The sequence below is a fragment of the Ammospiza nelsoni genome, chromosome 5 (genome assembly GCF_027579445.1).
Source record: "Ammospiza nelsoni isolate bAmmNel1 chromosome 5, bAmmNel1.pri, whole genome shotgun sequence".
Lineage (NCBI taxonomy): Eukaryota > Metazoa > Chordata > Aves > Passeriformes > Passerellidae > Ammospiza > Ammospiza nelsoni.
In genome coordinates this window covers 35,381,570-35,396,934 of record NC_080637.1, presented here as the reverse complement: position 1 = coordinate 35,396,934, position 15,365 = coordinate 35,381,570, and the positions used below count along the sequence as shown (strand labels likewise).

Here is a 15,365-nt window from a genome sequence, read left to right as displayed (position 1 = left end):
ACCCCATCCAGCCTGACCATGAACACCTCCAGGGGTGGGCATCCTCTTATAAATTCAATGTACCCAGATACACTTATAGCACTAAGGCTGTGTAGCAGAGATTGGTTTGTGTCCATATTGCTAAGCTCTCTGCCTCTAGAGAAGCAGGGCCTGGATGCATACTTCCTCCTGGGAATGGTTTGTGCATGTGCTCATTCCCAAACCATAAATTGCTTTGGAGTGCTCTTGTTGTCACAGGCTAAAAAAACAACCAGGGCCACAATGATTGTTATGTAGCACTGTCATTCAGTGCCTGGGATTGTTTCCCTGGCACTGTGATGTTTATTTTCAAGATGTAGCTTGCACATGTAGTGTGCAGTGGGTGTGCAAGGGGACCAGTCCTGATTGAAGCAGTTGCTTATTGCCTTTTGGGTAATTGTCTTTTCAGTGCAGGGTCTCCCTGAAGCCCTGCATTGTGGCTTCTCTCCTTCTCAGGCCATCTCAATTAGCTGAAAGCCACGCTGATTTCTGGCTCCTGAAGTCTGGGTGAAGAGTAAAAGCAAGGACCTTGGGCTACCTGGGCTACTGAGGTGGGAGAAACTACTCTAAGTAATGGGGAGCGTGAGATGGGATCCAGCTTCCAGGGTCTGCTGCTCAATTCCCAAGGGGTCTGTGCTGGCGCGTGGATTCATCACTAGAGAGAGAATAATGCTGTGCCCCCAGCCTGTATTTGTGGAACATTTCTGTGAGTGCACAGAAACACTAAAACTTTCTGCAAGTGCCAGATCTTTGAGCTGCATGAACGTCTGTTCTGTCCAACCCATTACAGACGTCTTTGCTTATCTACAGTGTAGGAAGAGGGCAGGAATGTGAATTGTCCCCTTTCTCTGGAGAGGAAGTGAACTCAGTCACCAGCCTAACAAAGACCCTCTAAAACCTGTATTTTAACTATTTGACTCCTGGCTGGTTGAGAAGCTGTTTTGATTGTGTTTAGAGCTCTTTGAAGCAAAACTCTGTGGGAGTTGTAATCTCAATAAATAAACACAAATAACTCTGTACCATTGCCCAAACTTACACCCACAGTTCATTTCCCCGTGTCTGTGGCACATCTTAAAATTACTTCAGATTAGTGTGGGTGGATGGTGGGTTTCCACTCCTATTTCCATCTCTGGTTTCAGTTGTCCCACATCCCTTTTTTCTTCCCTTGCAAAAAATAAGCTTTCCAAGGCACATGACTCTCACTTTTGGAAGTGGTTAATTTAGGCAAATTAGCCTACCCTTGTTTAGAGAAATTCTTGTAATGCAGCTTCATGGCTCTCTGCTTTCATGTACAGAGGAATGCTCTGTTTAGCATATGCACTCTGTGCTTACCCTTGGTTTTGCCTTTACTGTCCTCTGGGGTTTAGTCAGGAATTTTATGATAATTTTATTGTATTCCCAGATCTCTCATCTGGCATTTATTCTTGTTACTCCAGTTGCTACTGATTTTAGCTTGTACACAGGAAACCACAGTGCCAATCAGTGTCATTCCCAAGGTGACAGGAAACCCTATTTGGTCGGATGTTGATTGTGCTTGTCTTTGCGGCTCCACCCATCACATTTTCTTCCTTTTTGGCTTAAGTTAAGACAAATTAATCAGTGGCTGCCATCTGGTAGACAGTTTTGGTGGGTTTGCAGGGATTTGTCCAGCTGATCTTTTGAAAAGTCACACAAGGGAAAATATCCATGTTAATATTTAAGTGCTTCTTGAGCCTGGAATTTACAGGGACTGCTGTTGCCCTGAGCACATGAGTAATTTGAGTTGTGTGAATGATCCCCTTGTCTTTTTGAGCAGCAGTTTTGGATCTTTAAGTGCTGTTTGGAAACCAGAGAGTTAAACTCTGATGCAGCCTTCCAGTGACTGATTTCCTCAGCTCCTCTCTGCCTCTAATTTGTTGCTGTGCTTGACCATCCAGGCATGGTTTCTGTGACTGTTTCACCAGCCATCCTAATGTGCAAGCAGAGTGGGACATCTGGGAAAGTGAGGAGATGCACATTAGCTGGACTTGAATGCTCTGAGCACCTTGTCTCAGCCCTTAGCAGGATGTCTTCCATCTGTGACATTTGCAACCTAATATATCACCTTTTCACAATGGTGGGTTGGAAGTGCTGTGCTAAGGGACAAAGGCACCAGCTTCTTTATGGGATTGGTTTGTGAGCAGGAAGCATCTCCTGAGCCCTTCACTAGTACCCACAAGTACTGGTTTCAGCCAAACAACATAGAGGGAAGCATCCGTATCAGATATACAGCATTCTGATATTTAGAAGGAAGGTTGATTTTTCACATTTGGGGTTTGTATAGAAAAGTTTCCTTGAGTGTCCACATTAAGGTCTGGAAAAGACTAATGCTTTTAGCTTAAACAAAAATATTCCCCTTTCCTCTCATTTTAGAATGCATTTATCTCTGTTTATGATATTTCTTCTACAGGGCAGCCTAACGCTGAACAAAGTTCAGTTCCCCTTAATTTAAAATGTTAGGAACAGACAAAGAAAACACTTAAAGAAAGAAAAGAAAAAAATCAAAGTGCCTTCTGCAGTGTAAGATATCCAAGTATTTATTTGAATTGCAAGAATCCATGTGCTGGGCAGTGATTACATCCATCTTATATTGTAGCTATCAGTTAACAGTCCAGGCCATGAATCTCTTCTTTGAGTGCAATCATAATTAATTTTACTTCTATGCTGTGCTAGGAGAACTCTTCATAATTATGAGAGTTGACTAATTATACTACTTCCTTCTTGAAAAATCCAGTTCTGGATATTCAGCAGAGATCTCTTGCATAGTCAGAGCTAGTATGTACAGAAAGCTTAACATTGGTAGCTAGCAGAAATGTCTCCTGTGTGCACATACACCTTTGCTCAAGGAATACTGCATGTAAATCTCTGGGCTGGGGTATTTCTCAGCTCTTGCTGGAAATTCTCTTTAGCATTCTCTCTGAGAGCCTTGGTCACAGATCAGGATCCCTCTGTGCAAGACTCCATATGTACACAAAAATGCAGTGTTCCTCTATCCAAGAGACTTACATTCTAGACATCAGACAAAGTGGTAAATGCATACAGGCAATCAGATGTGCCTCAGCAAACAGAGAAGCAACAGCATCATGGCAGAGATGAGGATGCCCAAAGTATACCATGAGAATGGCTCAGCCAAAGAAATACTGCCCAGAGGCCGAGCTGATTCCATGCAACACTGACATTTCAGCCAGGCTCTTGCTAGAATTGTCTGCTTTGATACCATCACATCCAAGCTAATGCAACCATTTGGTCAGGCTTTGAATCTTAGCTGAGTTTCCAAGACATTTTAGGAACTATTTTTGTGATTTTCCTACTAAGACGAGTGGGACATTAATTGGTTAAGTGTTGCAATATGTGTTGCAAATCAGTGCCTATCTTCATTAAATACCTTACCTTTGAACTCTCCATTCATTTCTCTAACCAGGGGAGTCTGTAAGAAGCTACAAAAGTGATATTTCTTTCTGAGACTTTTCCTTATGCTCTCTATCAAAGAATGTACTTTGATGCTTAGCAAACAGAGAGTATTGTTATTAATTTATGGTATCTATAATTATCCTTGTTATGTTAATATTGTGATTTGATAACAGGAGCAAAACAGAACACAGCAACTTCAAATGACCGCTCAAATATGCGATAGGCATCAGAAAGGGAAGTAGTGTATATAATTCCCACACAGAAAAATGTCGTTAAGTACAATGTTTCTCTAGGGAATTCAGTCCCAGTGCTTCAGGATGACCAATGGCAGCTCCCTGGAAAACTGCTGCCAGCAAGAGATGGGGCTGGTGCTGGGCAGGAGGCAGCTGAGTTTTCCCCTCTGCCAGGGCTGAGAGACTCTTCTGCTTCCCACCATCCCCTGACAGCGGCATCTCCTGTTTTTGAGATGTCTCAAATCCTTCCTGAGTCATAAAAAATTTCCCCGGGAGACTGCTGCATAGTCCAGAGGCTTTCAGTTCCTTTCCCTGGATTTGATAGTGGATCTAAAAGCACGGTCTTACAAAAAGAGAAAACAATCAGAATGGCAGAAAAGTACACAACAGTTAAAAAATGCAATTTGCATGGGCTTGTTTCACTCCAGACTCTGTTTAGCTTGTTTGGTCTCAGTGGATTTATAGACGTATCTGGGAAGAGAGTTTGGCCCACAGAACACAATACTGAATGGGTTTGCAAAAGAAGGCAGCATTGTGAAAAGCAGAAAGCTGGTATTGTAATTAATCCTCAAGTTAATCCTGTAGCTACAGAAAATGCATTTGCAATTTACTGATAAGATTATAATGAAATGCCTTTTTTCTCCTTCATCACAAGGATTTTCACAAAGGTAGATGGTTTCAACAACCCTCTAGTCCCCATGTATAATGTTTCCTATTGCCTGGCTCCCAGCTACAGAGCTCATCATCCAGGGTCAGTGCAGAGGTCATAAGGTGGGCTAAGAATACTGGAAAAACTACAGAAGGGAAACACCAGCCACAAAGATGGGAAAGCACCCTTTGGTTCAGAACATTCTAAAGTACAGATTGGCAGAAGATGGAGAACATACTGAAAATAGGTAACAGTATTAATGAAGTAGTCAATAATTCCTGCTTGCTTTGTTCTTACATTCTTTCCCTAAAACTCCTCTTTCTATTGAAAACAGGATACTGATCAACCTTTAGCTTTACAGAATATACCAAATTTATGTTTCTACATTGCTTCAATGTATGTTAGCCTGACCTATATTACATCATCAGCCATATGAAGCTCTGTGTGTTGTGTTGGAAGCATTTGTGCTGAGATGGATGGAGAGGAGGTCAGGCTGGGAGTGACTTCAGTTTATCTTTCAGATATGACTTCTCTCCTTTCTCTTTATTTCAGAATGCAGTGTACATTTAGAGGAACACTGCTTTTGTCAGGATCCTCACTTTTCTCTCCTTTATTCAAATTCATAGAAGTAAATTTAAATCAAGCTGTTTAAGTTTCTAAATGCTATGAGTCCTTTGCTAATAGAGGACTGACTGTGAATCTGAAGCAATTGTTATTATGTCAATCCAAAATTTTTAATCTGTGATGGTGCGTATGGGAAAGAGTAGATCAGAAAGCCTTTGCTCTGGCCTTCATCTCTGGGCACAGGTACAGATGCATTTCCCTGTTCCAGAGTCCTGCCTGTGCAGCCCCCTATAGGAATGTCTCTGATGAAGGCAGGTGGTCCAAGGCCATGGACTTCAAGGGATCTGCTAAGCTCTGTAGAAAAGAGCTCCAGATCACTTACCTGTCAGTTCCTCATCAGCTTTTCAGCCCTAAATGGGACTGCACAGTTTGGCAATATTTTTTAAAGCTCTATATAACCTCTGAAGTGCCAGATAAAGTACACCTTGGCATGCAGACATTTGCAGCTCTCTTAAAAGCATTTAAACTTTGCTCTGTTTCAAATTGCAAGCCTAAGTGGATTTCCTAAACTTTATTTTCAAAGGGAATGCAGGCACTTTTCACATTAGTACGCTTGTTTGAGCAAGTCTTCCCATAGAAATCAAGGCCAGAAAGCCAGACTATGCCAGTGGATCAAGAAAAAAAAGCTGGAAAGAGAAAGGTTTATATGTAAAGCTTAGGTGTCGGGTCTGGAGACTTTAGAAGCAACTAAAGAAAGGGCAGATCTAAGAGCACATATACGGGTCCTGTCTCTAAGAGCTTAAACCCCATCAGTTCATTGTACAGCTTAGGTTCATGGGTCACCCTAGGAATGGAGCTGTGTTCCAGAGTGGATGTGCTCCAGGATTTGGGCTGTGCACAGGCAGGCTCAGGTGCTCTGTCCCAGCAGAGCCGCTCTGCCGGCTCCCTTTGGAAACGTCCGTAGGTGGCGCAGCTCTCCTGAGCAGCGTCGTGGCTCTGGAGCTTTTGCACTCCTCAGAAACTGCTGCTGTTCAGTCATTTCTTCAAAGTGCACTAACAATTCATTTGTGTGCTTAGAAATCTTCCGTGTGACACTTGCAGTAGTTTAAAGATAATGAGGACCAAGTCAAATAAACAAGGAATGTGCTTTTTTATTATCTTAAGGTTGACAGGGTGTAGTAAACGCCTCTTTTCCCAGATGTTCCTTCCTGTCTTTCCCAAATGGCGAACTCACCAGGAAAGAACTCATTGTACTGATTAGCCTTCAAGTCACAATAAAAAATAATTTTCTCCTACTGATACTGTCTGAAGATACTGCCCATTTACATTTAGAATATTCCCGCCTATGTCTTTTTCCAGGTCAGCTGGTTTTGGTTAAAGTCTCAAAAGAGTATTGAAGGACATCAGTATGCAAATTAATTATATATTTGCCTGTTTGGATGTAAGGGTTGTAGATTATATTCCTTAAATGAGCAGCAGTTGCAGGATGGAAGTAGAATTTGTGCTTAAGAGATGAATTCTTATGGAATACATGAAGCTAAATTGATTTATCTAAGGCTCCTCCTATGAAAAAAAAAAAACAAAAACTTTTTTTTTAATCTAAAATATCAAAAATCTAAGATCCATATTTCATTTATTTAATTATAGACCAACTGAATAGCAGAAAATGTCAGTTAAGTAGTCTTAAAAAAACACTTCCTTGAAGCTATTTGCTGTAGTGTTGCACCTCTTCATCCTCACTGATTAGTTCAGTTTTCCTAGATAGGCTGTTCTCCATATAATGCAGACAAGCATCCTCTGGGCATCATGTAGTGCTCAGGAGGAAGTGAGCCTTGCATGTTCTGTAATCTGGCTTTGCACCTGGACAAGAGATCTAAATTTACAATGGTGGCACATAGCTACAGCTTCTCCAAGGTCTCAAAGAGGTACTTATGAACTGGAAACATAAAGGGGAAACTTGTACAAGTATGACAAAAACATTTTGCAAATTGCTTTTTTTCTTAATCTTTAAACAAAATATACAACAGACAAAATATGTGTGGTTTTTTTAACAGTCCATGCTGGCTTACCCTAAATAAGTGCATTATCTGAGCTCCTTAAGTTGTGCATTTATTTATTATCTGCAGACCTAGCAGTCAATTACTATTATTCCCCATTCTCTTTTCATTTTTCCTATTCTTTTAACTCCTTTTGCCTATATTCATTGTAGCTTGGTTTAAATTAGCATGTGCATTAATCACAGAGAGAACAGGTCATTCAGTAAATTTGTACAATGAGGCCTCCCATATGAAATAGAGCAATGCTGCAATGCAAGCAGATAAGAATAGTAATAAACAATACTACATTCAATTAAAACTCTATCACGTAAAGAAAATTAACCACTAATTGGTAAACATTTGAGCTTTTGGAATAAACAGCTCAAATAAGCACGACAAATTAGCATCTTCATTTATTTTTGCTTCTGAACATTGTACTCAATTTTCACTCATGCTGCAGACACATATATGTGACTATGAAGCAGAAACAGAGCTTTATGTTGCCATTCAAATTTTATTGAAGATGTAAGTTTGCGTGACAAAATGCAATTTGACTGTAGAAATAATCTACAGGAAAAGATGGGAGGCTGTTTAAGCTTTGCATTTTTGAACAGTCAGTTCCCGTGGCTGAGCAGCATTGCCTTATCGAGGGCAGAACAGGAGTGAATTGGCAGAACATTAGAAAGCCTGATTAAAAGAGGGAAAGTTGAAACTACACTCATGTCAGCTGTTTTCCTCTACAGGATATTGAGCCATTCCTGTCCTAACCAGATACTGATTGCTTAAAACTTAATCCAGAAGTACTTGTCAAAACCGTTTCCTCAGCTCATTTTGACCTGCTGAGCTGTGAGTAGATCCTGAGAATTGTTTGCAATTTAGTGCTAGATATATTGGTCTCCTCTCCCTCATGGCTGTGGGAACAAGACCAGACCCTCTGGAGAGAACATGAACTGCCTCCAGGTCTCAAAAAAACTATTTAAACTTCATAGCTGAGGCTCCAGATCTGTTTCTGTGAACTCAGAGAGATGGAATATGCTGCCAGGTGATTTCTTATAGCTGGGAGGCCACAGAGGATTAGAAGTCTTGCCTCACAGCAGCCATATATCCCTCTTCTTCTTCCAGTAGGTGCACAGCTTACTGTTATCATTTCCAGACCCCTTCCTCAGAATCAGAAAACATCAGTTCGATGTTTTCTCTGTTATCAAAATAGGGAAAAATAAAAAGACACTGGAATACTGTGAGGAGAGCTGTGTGACAGAGCAAACATGAACAGAAACAGCAGACATTCTCCTCAAGAAGATGCATACTTCATATTGTTGCCTTTCTTAGAGTCCTGAGCTTAAATATATTCCATCTCTGGCTTTCAGGTGATAGGTATTAACTTCAGTGTTATATCCAATTAGCCTCTGTAAATTAGGTCCTTGGTTTGGTGAGATGGGGCTGCTAGATCAATGGCCACAGGATTTATCTCAGGTACAGATATCTGCAAGGCAGACTAGAAATAATATAAATATCAGTGATATTAAACATTTAATTGTTAAGCATGTTTGTGGAAAATTGGGCTAATACCTATCTGTCCAGGATCTCCTCTCTGGAGAGGAAAAATCAGAGCCAGAAGAATATTTATCTGTGAGAGGAGTAAGGTTTTGGAAATGAGGCCAGGAACCCATGGAAAAAGAGAGGTTTACCATTCCCATGCATGGTAAGAAGTCAATAGGTAACTTCTGGTGGTTTAAGTAGCACTGCTATGTCAGGGGATAGCAGGAGAGCGGGGAAGGTCAAGTTTTGACCTACTGCACACCCAAGTTCTGAAGGTGGAACTAAAGTCCTGAACTTTTTATTTTTATGCATAATAAAGTAACTGTAAAATAACCTGACATGAGCTGAGCAGAATAGATTCTTCAAGGTATCAGATTCTATCAATTTAGACTAATTGGTCATAATGCAAAGTAAATTCTGGTTTGGCCTTGTTAGTTGGTTGATCTTGACTTCTGATTTTTGAGTACTTCAGTCTGGGGTGTGGTACAGGTTTGGTTTGTTGAAAATGTTGATAGCCTCAGATCAGAGTGGTTCCTAAAAGCCGCAGCTCTTGTTCAAGTAAAACCCAGAATTGTTAGCAGGTAAAGCAGAGAGCATTTGGGAAGCTGAGTTTTCATGGTGGATCTGCCAAGCATCTGTATATCAGTGCTTCATAGGGCACCTGGGAGTGTAAAAATTAAAAGTACAGTATTGGCAATAAATACTAAGTGCAAATATTTATGTGTTAGGATGACATTCACATACTTACCCAAATATTTTTACTTCATTATTTTCTCAAACTAATACTGGTGATATTGATTAACCTTTGTGGAAAGGAAAAGTAAATAGGAGGATGATTACATTAATGGGTATTGTATATTATCAGAACTCATAGGGTTTTGTATTAGAATATTCTTTAATATGTGCTGCAGCACAACAGAAAATTGAAAGTTTTGAGTTATTCTTTCAAGGAAAGAATGTAGATGTAAGAAAAATGAATCTTCATATTTCAAATTGGGATGTTCAATAATGGAATTTTATTGTATTCTTAGAAAACTTGTTTGAGGTATTATGCTGATGCTCAGAAGAAAATCAAGAGATTATCATACCCATTAATGTAACCATACTCATTCACCCCTACTTTCCCAAGATATCCAGTAATATCAGCAGTACATGGTGGATGTATATTTCAGTCTAGCAAGTACAGAGCAAGAATAATACATATAGGTTTTGGAAAAAATAGAAATTGTTCTTATGCATTAGAAGCAAGTACTTAATAGTACTGTGAATGTTACTTTAAAACTTATCAAGTTATTGCTTCAAATGAGAGTCATCTCTTAACCTTCTCAGGACTGTCTGTAATGGATATTATAAATCTTCATTTGTGAAGAAATGTCTCAGTTGTTTATCAGATAGTCCATATTACTATTTGCCCAAGGCAAGAAGAAAACAGCAATATCTTCAGTCATTTGAAAAAATTATTTTAGCCTCTTTGTACTTCTGCTTTTCTACTTTCCCTTTTTTCAACGCTGATTTTTCTTGATGAAGTCAGAGTTTCCTATTTTTATTTATTTTCCATTGGAATAGAAGATTAATAATAATCCTTTTCTAATTTACTGTACTTTTCACACTTCACTGGCGTTTTACATATCACATTAGTTCATCTACATGACCATGTTTTCTTTTAGCTGTTTTGCTAAAAGCAGAAAGAAAGCCAAGAACTGTATTTTTTCCATTGTTCTTTTTTCCAAATATACTTTTTTTTTTCCCTTTGAATTGCTCTGCTGAAACATGAAACTAGGTATGCAGGTGGAGTCTGGCAGCAGTGGGTGCTGGAAAGGCTGTACCTAGTTGTGCTCTCCCAGCACAATTCCAGCAGAGCAAACCCCACCTGCGGGCAGTGCATTTGCTGGTGAGATGGACTGACAGACTCAGGATCCATGGCTAGGCCTAATCCCTGAGCACCAGAGGAACAAGAGGCACGGGGGGATTGTGGTGCTTTTCCCTTCAGCAAAACGCAGGGAGAGCAGCCCTGTGGATCCCTGGTGCAAGCGGGATCTGAGCACCCAGAGCAAACTGCATCCAGCTGTGCTCGCCATGCTAATTGATGGCATTATTCACCACACAGCTGGCCCAGCTCCTCCTGGGCTGCAGGGCAGCTCGCCCGGGGGTGGCACAGGAGGCACCTCCCGTGTGTGTCCCTGGTGCTGGCTCACAGGGCAGTGACTCCGAGAGGGCAGCGGCCATCGCCGCTGCCTCCAGAACGGGACACAATGGGAGGCCGTGGCTCAGGAATCTGGGTGTTGCATTTTTCACAAGTGCTGAATAAACATATGTGTTTAAAGGAATTATTCAGCTCAAATAAACAGCTGGGAACACGTGTGGGGTAATTGGATTTCTGTAATCGAATCTGTGGCTTAATTTTAGGGTCAGGGAAGACTGGAAATGACCTCAGTAATGTTTAAAAGGGCTTTAGTAACCTGGTGTCCCTCCAAAGTGGACAGGTGGAGCTTCCTTTCAAGAATTTTCAAACAAACATTGCTTTTTAAAATTTTAATTTTATCATGCCTTGTATTAAAATCTGCTTCTATAACTGTATTATTTAAAATACTCTGGTGAATTCTCATCAGTGAACGTGTTCCTATTATCCAAGTGAAAAGAGATCTTTGGGTATGTAGTAAGACTTCCCTCTGGGATTCTAGACAATACACAGACACAAGTGGTTTCCTGATTGCACTTATTCACGTACCCAGTGATGAGGTGGCTGTCCCAGCTGGTGGAACTTCAGAAGAATTAGTCTCCTGATAATTTTAATATAATGTTGCACAAATGTTTACAATTCCTCAGATTCCTCACATGGTACTCTTCCCCATTAAGACACAACCTCGAGAGGATGCTGGGGTAGGTGTATCATAACAAATTCTCTTATTTGGCCCAGACTATTCCCATGGGAAACATAAAGAATATAAAGTTTTTTAAAAGGGGAAAAAAAAGCTTGGCCTGGAGAAATAAGGGAAAACCCATGTGTATGGGTCCCTTATTCTAATTTGAAGTGGAAAATGCCAGTCAGGAGATACATATGCACACACAGACATATATATATATATATATATATATAATGTATGTATGTATGTGTGTATCTCCAGGTAAAATGAGCTGTCTGATTTGAAGTGTCACTGGTCAGATTGGGATTTCCTTATTCAAAACTTAATGTAGGCAAGCACTAATTACCAAAAATGGGCTTTGTTTTAGGTGGTACCTCCTTGTTGCTGACCTTGTGCAGTCCCTCCTAGTATGGTGGAAAAAGGGGAGCTCAAGGGTAACCTCTTTCCATCCAGACAGTAAAAGAGAAGAGAATTCTTTCTTTCTATTCTTTAACAGGGAGTGAGGAATTTAACTATTAGAGGAACATTGAGAATCCAGAGAGTCTAGAGGAGGACCTGAGACTATAAGCATCTTTTATTAGAGCATACAAACACGTGATGGTTCAGGCCTCCCCTCATCTTTCAAGACAATGCAAAATGTTCTGTTTTCAGCCCTGTTTCTCAGCATAAAGAATGCAATAAAGAAGTCTCTGTGATCAATCTAATTTTTGTTATAGCATTTCTAATGTATGTAAACATTATTTAAAGTATTTTATTAATTGAAGAAAAAGGTTCTTTGCAATATCCATATTTATGGAAGCATTACCTTAAGAATTGTGATCTATTGTTTGTCTTCTTATGAACTACTAAGCAGATTGCTTTATATTCAGTTTTTAGTCAATGTGTACCTTTTAATGCATTAAATACGCACCTAAGAACTGGTTCTTCTTTCCAGATTAAGTAAGATCCTTAAGACCTGTGTTCATCAATAATCCCCATAAATGGTAAAAGCTGTAAACTCACAGTTATAATTAGATCAGGTATATTTTTTGTTGTTGTTAAAAAGGAAATAGCCCTGTTGCCAAGACTGTCAGTTATAACAATGTAAAAGCCAAAGAAAATATTAACATTTTCACTGTACTTTGTTACTGGACAATGGGAATACTTTTCCTCTATATTAGGAAATCCCAGTAGGCTCTCCCAGAAGTATGTCTGAATCTAAATTGCTACCCATTTCTCAAGCAAAGGTAGCCTAAACAGGTTTGGAGGGATTCATTGCACAGCTCTTCTGTGGATTTCTGGATGATTTTCAAAAGATTGGATTTGCAATACATGCACTCAGAGCCACCTGTTTTAGGGACTGCCTTTTTCCGTGGAATAAATTGCTAGTCGTGGTCAGAAGAGGTGCTTGTGTGGAGAGGTTTTGTGACAGGTCTAACAGGATGTTTTCCTTGAGGAGTGATGTGGAGCTGGGAACTGATTTTCTCCCACAGTCTGGCGCAGGCCCCAGGGAAATGGGATGGGCATATGAGCCAGAACCCTCCTGTAGGGTCCAGCTGAGAGCAGCCACCATGGTGTGCCCACTTCCCAGACTATCACAGCTCTGAATTTGGGTGTGAGTGCTGGTACTGCTGGCTGGGACCCCAGTACCATGCAGCCTGTGCCACGAGGCACAGAGCACTAGTCTGTGCATGTACCACTTACCCATCATTTTTTGCTTAGGATGCTACTTCCCTTCTGCTTACCTTCTAGCACAACTAGCAGAATCATACCCCACCCACTTCCCTGTGCCAACAGAAATTGTCCCCATCTGCCCCTGGAGGCAGCCAGACACCCACTGCTGACTCACTGTTACCATCTGCAGGCCTGGGCAGCAAAGCTCTTGCTGCCACCCACCCATCACCTAAGATGAAATAGGCTTGTGAACAAAATGACACAATGTGAGATTCACCTATTCCACTGGGTGGTCTTGTCTCTTGGACATTATTTCTTTATGCTTTGCTAAGTGGCAGGGGAGTGACTGGAGTAATTTCTATTCATGTAGACTGACATGATAGAAATAGTTTAATTTAAAATAAAATTACTGAAGCGTCTGCTGACATGTATGAGGTTCAACAAGGTGAAATGCCAGGTCCTGCCCTTGGGTCACAAAAACCCCTTGCAACTCCACAGGCTGGGGCAAAGTGGCTAGGAATCTGCCCAGTGGAAAAGGATGTGGAGGTGCTGGTCAATGGGAGCTGCACATGGCCCAACTGGCCAGGAGGGCCAATGGCATCCTGGTCTGTGTCAGGAAGAATGTGGACAGCAGGATCAGGGCAGTGACTGTCCCCCTTCACTCAGCACTGGTGAGGCCACACCTCAAGTCCTGTGTCCAGTTCTAGGCCCCCCCACTACAAAAAGGACATTGAGGTGCTGGAGCGTGTCCAGAGAAGGGAAATGAAACTGAGGAAGGAGCACAAGTCCTTTGAAAGGGTGATGAGGAAGCTGGGGATCTATAACCTGGAGAAAAGGAGACTCAAAGGAGACCTTACTGCTCTCTACAACAACCTGAGAGGGGGTCAACCTCTTCTCCCAAGCCATCAGGAACAGATAAGGGAAAATGGCTTCAAGCTGCACCAGATTCAGGGTGGAAATGAGGGAGAATTGCTTCACTGAAAAGGTTGTCAAGAACTGGAATGGGCTTTCCAGGGACATGGTGGAGTCACCATCCCTGTAAGTGTTCAAGAAACAATTGGACATGGCACTTAATGCTGTGGTTTATTTGGCATGGTGGTGCTCAATCAAAGGTTGGACTCACCAATCTTGGAGGTCTTTTCCAATCTTAATGATTCTGTGTTTCTATAGAGGAAAGGATTCCCCCAACATTAGTAGCATTTGCCTCACAGATACTATCAGATGATGTCTGTATAATAATAATATGTGGTATTACTGTCAAAGGGACAGTTGTATCTTAACATCCAGTGTTCAGAGAGGTGTGTAGTCACACTCTCCCAGCAGTTCTCCTGCAGATGAGAACTGCACACAACCAAGCAGAGTTTCAGCAGAAAAACTGGAACCACTGGATAATAGATTACCCAGTAAATAGTTAATCATTGGCATATGGGATGTTACAAATGGGCAATGTGTAGAGTTATATACTGATCTGGCAGGATGGCTATTAGGAGAGACTTGAGACAATCTTATGTTATGTTTGTCTATATCCAAGCATGATAAAGTAACGAAGAGTTCAAAGAACTTCCTTGTAAACGCACCTTAATGGAGAACCAATAATGTACAGAGGTAGGAATCTCACAATCTCACTGGTGTTCTCACATCTCTTTCTGTGCATAGCTGCTTGGTAAAGGCTGACTGAGCTGGGCATCTGTAGTCCAGCTCATCCAGCTGAATCTGTCAGTCTTATAGGACTGATTGCTGCTTAGTAAACACAAAAGCTTTGACAAATGCCTATAACTTTGTGTTTAGTCATCACAGTTTGCAGACCATGGATTTTTTGCAATCAATATGCCTAAAGTTAAGGGTCAAGTAGATAATATTTGATTGATGGGTTGAAAATACAAAAAAAGCCAGGTGTCTTAAGTATTGTTTTAAGAAAGCCTCAAAAAGAAAAGGGCTCATACCAAGCCCCATACAAGTGTGATCTATTTTTATTGTCATGGCTCAAAGTTGTTATTGAATCCAACTTTATTTTCCTGTAGAAATGGAAATGTTATGAATTTTATAGTAAGAGATGTATGGCATTTCCAAATGGCCCTTTTTAAGTCTATGACCATTCCTTCTTCTCAGACACAGATAATTTATTGTGGTTTATTGCCTCTCCCTTCCCTGCTACCTAGCATAAGACATTGTCTAATGTCTTGGTAGTCCCAATGTTTATACTGCCTTTCACTTATTTCTGCTGTTTTTATAAAATATTCCTGCTCCATTATGTATATTTATATGTATATTTAATTTCAGTAAATTCTTAAACATGCGCCTGACATAACTCTGAATTTATTTCACACTGTTATGTATATCAGTTAGAAATATATGTTCTGTACTTTCTTCTGTGAAATAT

The 15,365-nt window shown here is 40.7% G+C and overlaps 1 protein-coding gene across 1 annotated transcript in view; it reads left to right on the top strand.

The window, feature by feature from the left end:
• Positions 1 to 15,365, top strand: part of PTPRR (protein tyrosine phosphatase receptor type R) — a 139,401-nt gene that overhangs the window by 93,029 nt on the left and 31,007 nt on the right. The gene's annotated exons all lie outside the window — the stretch shown is intronic.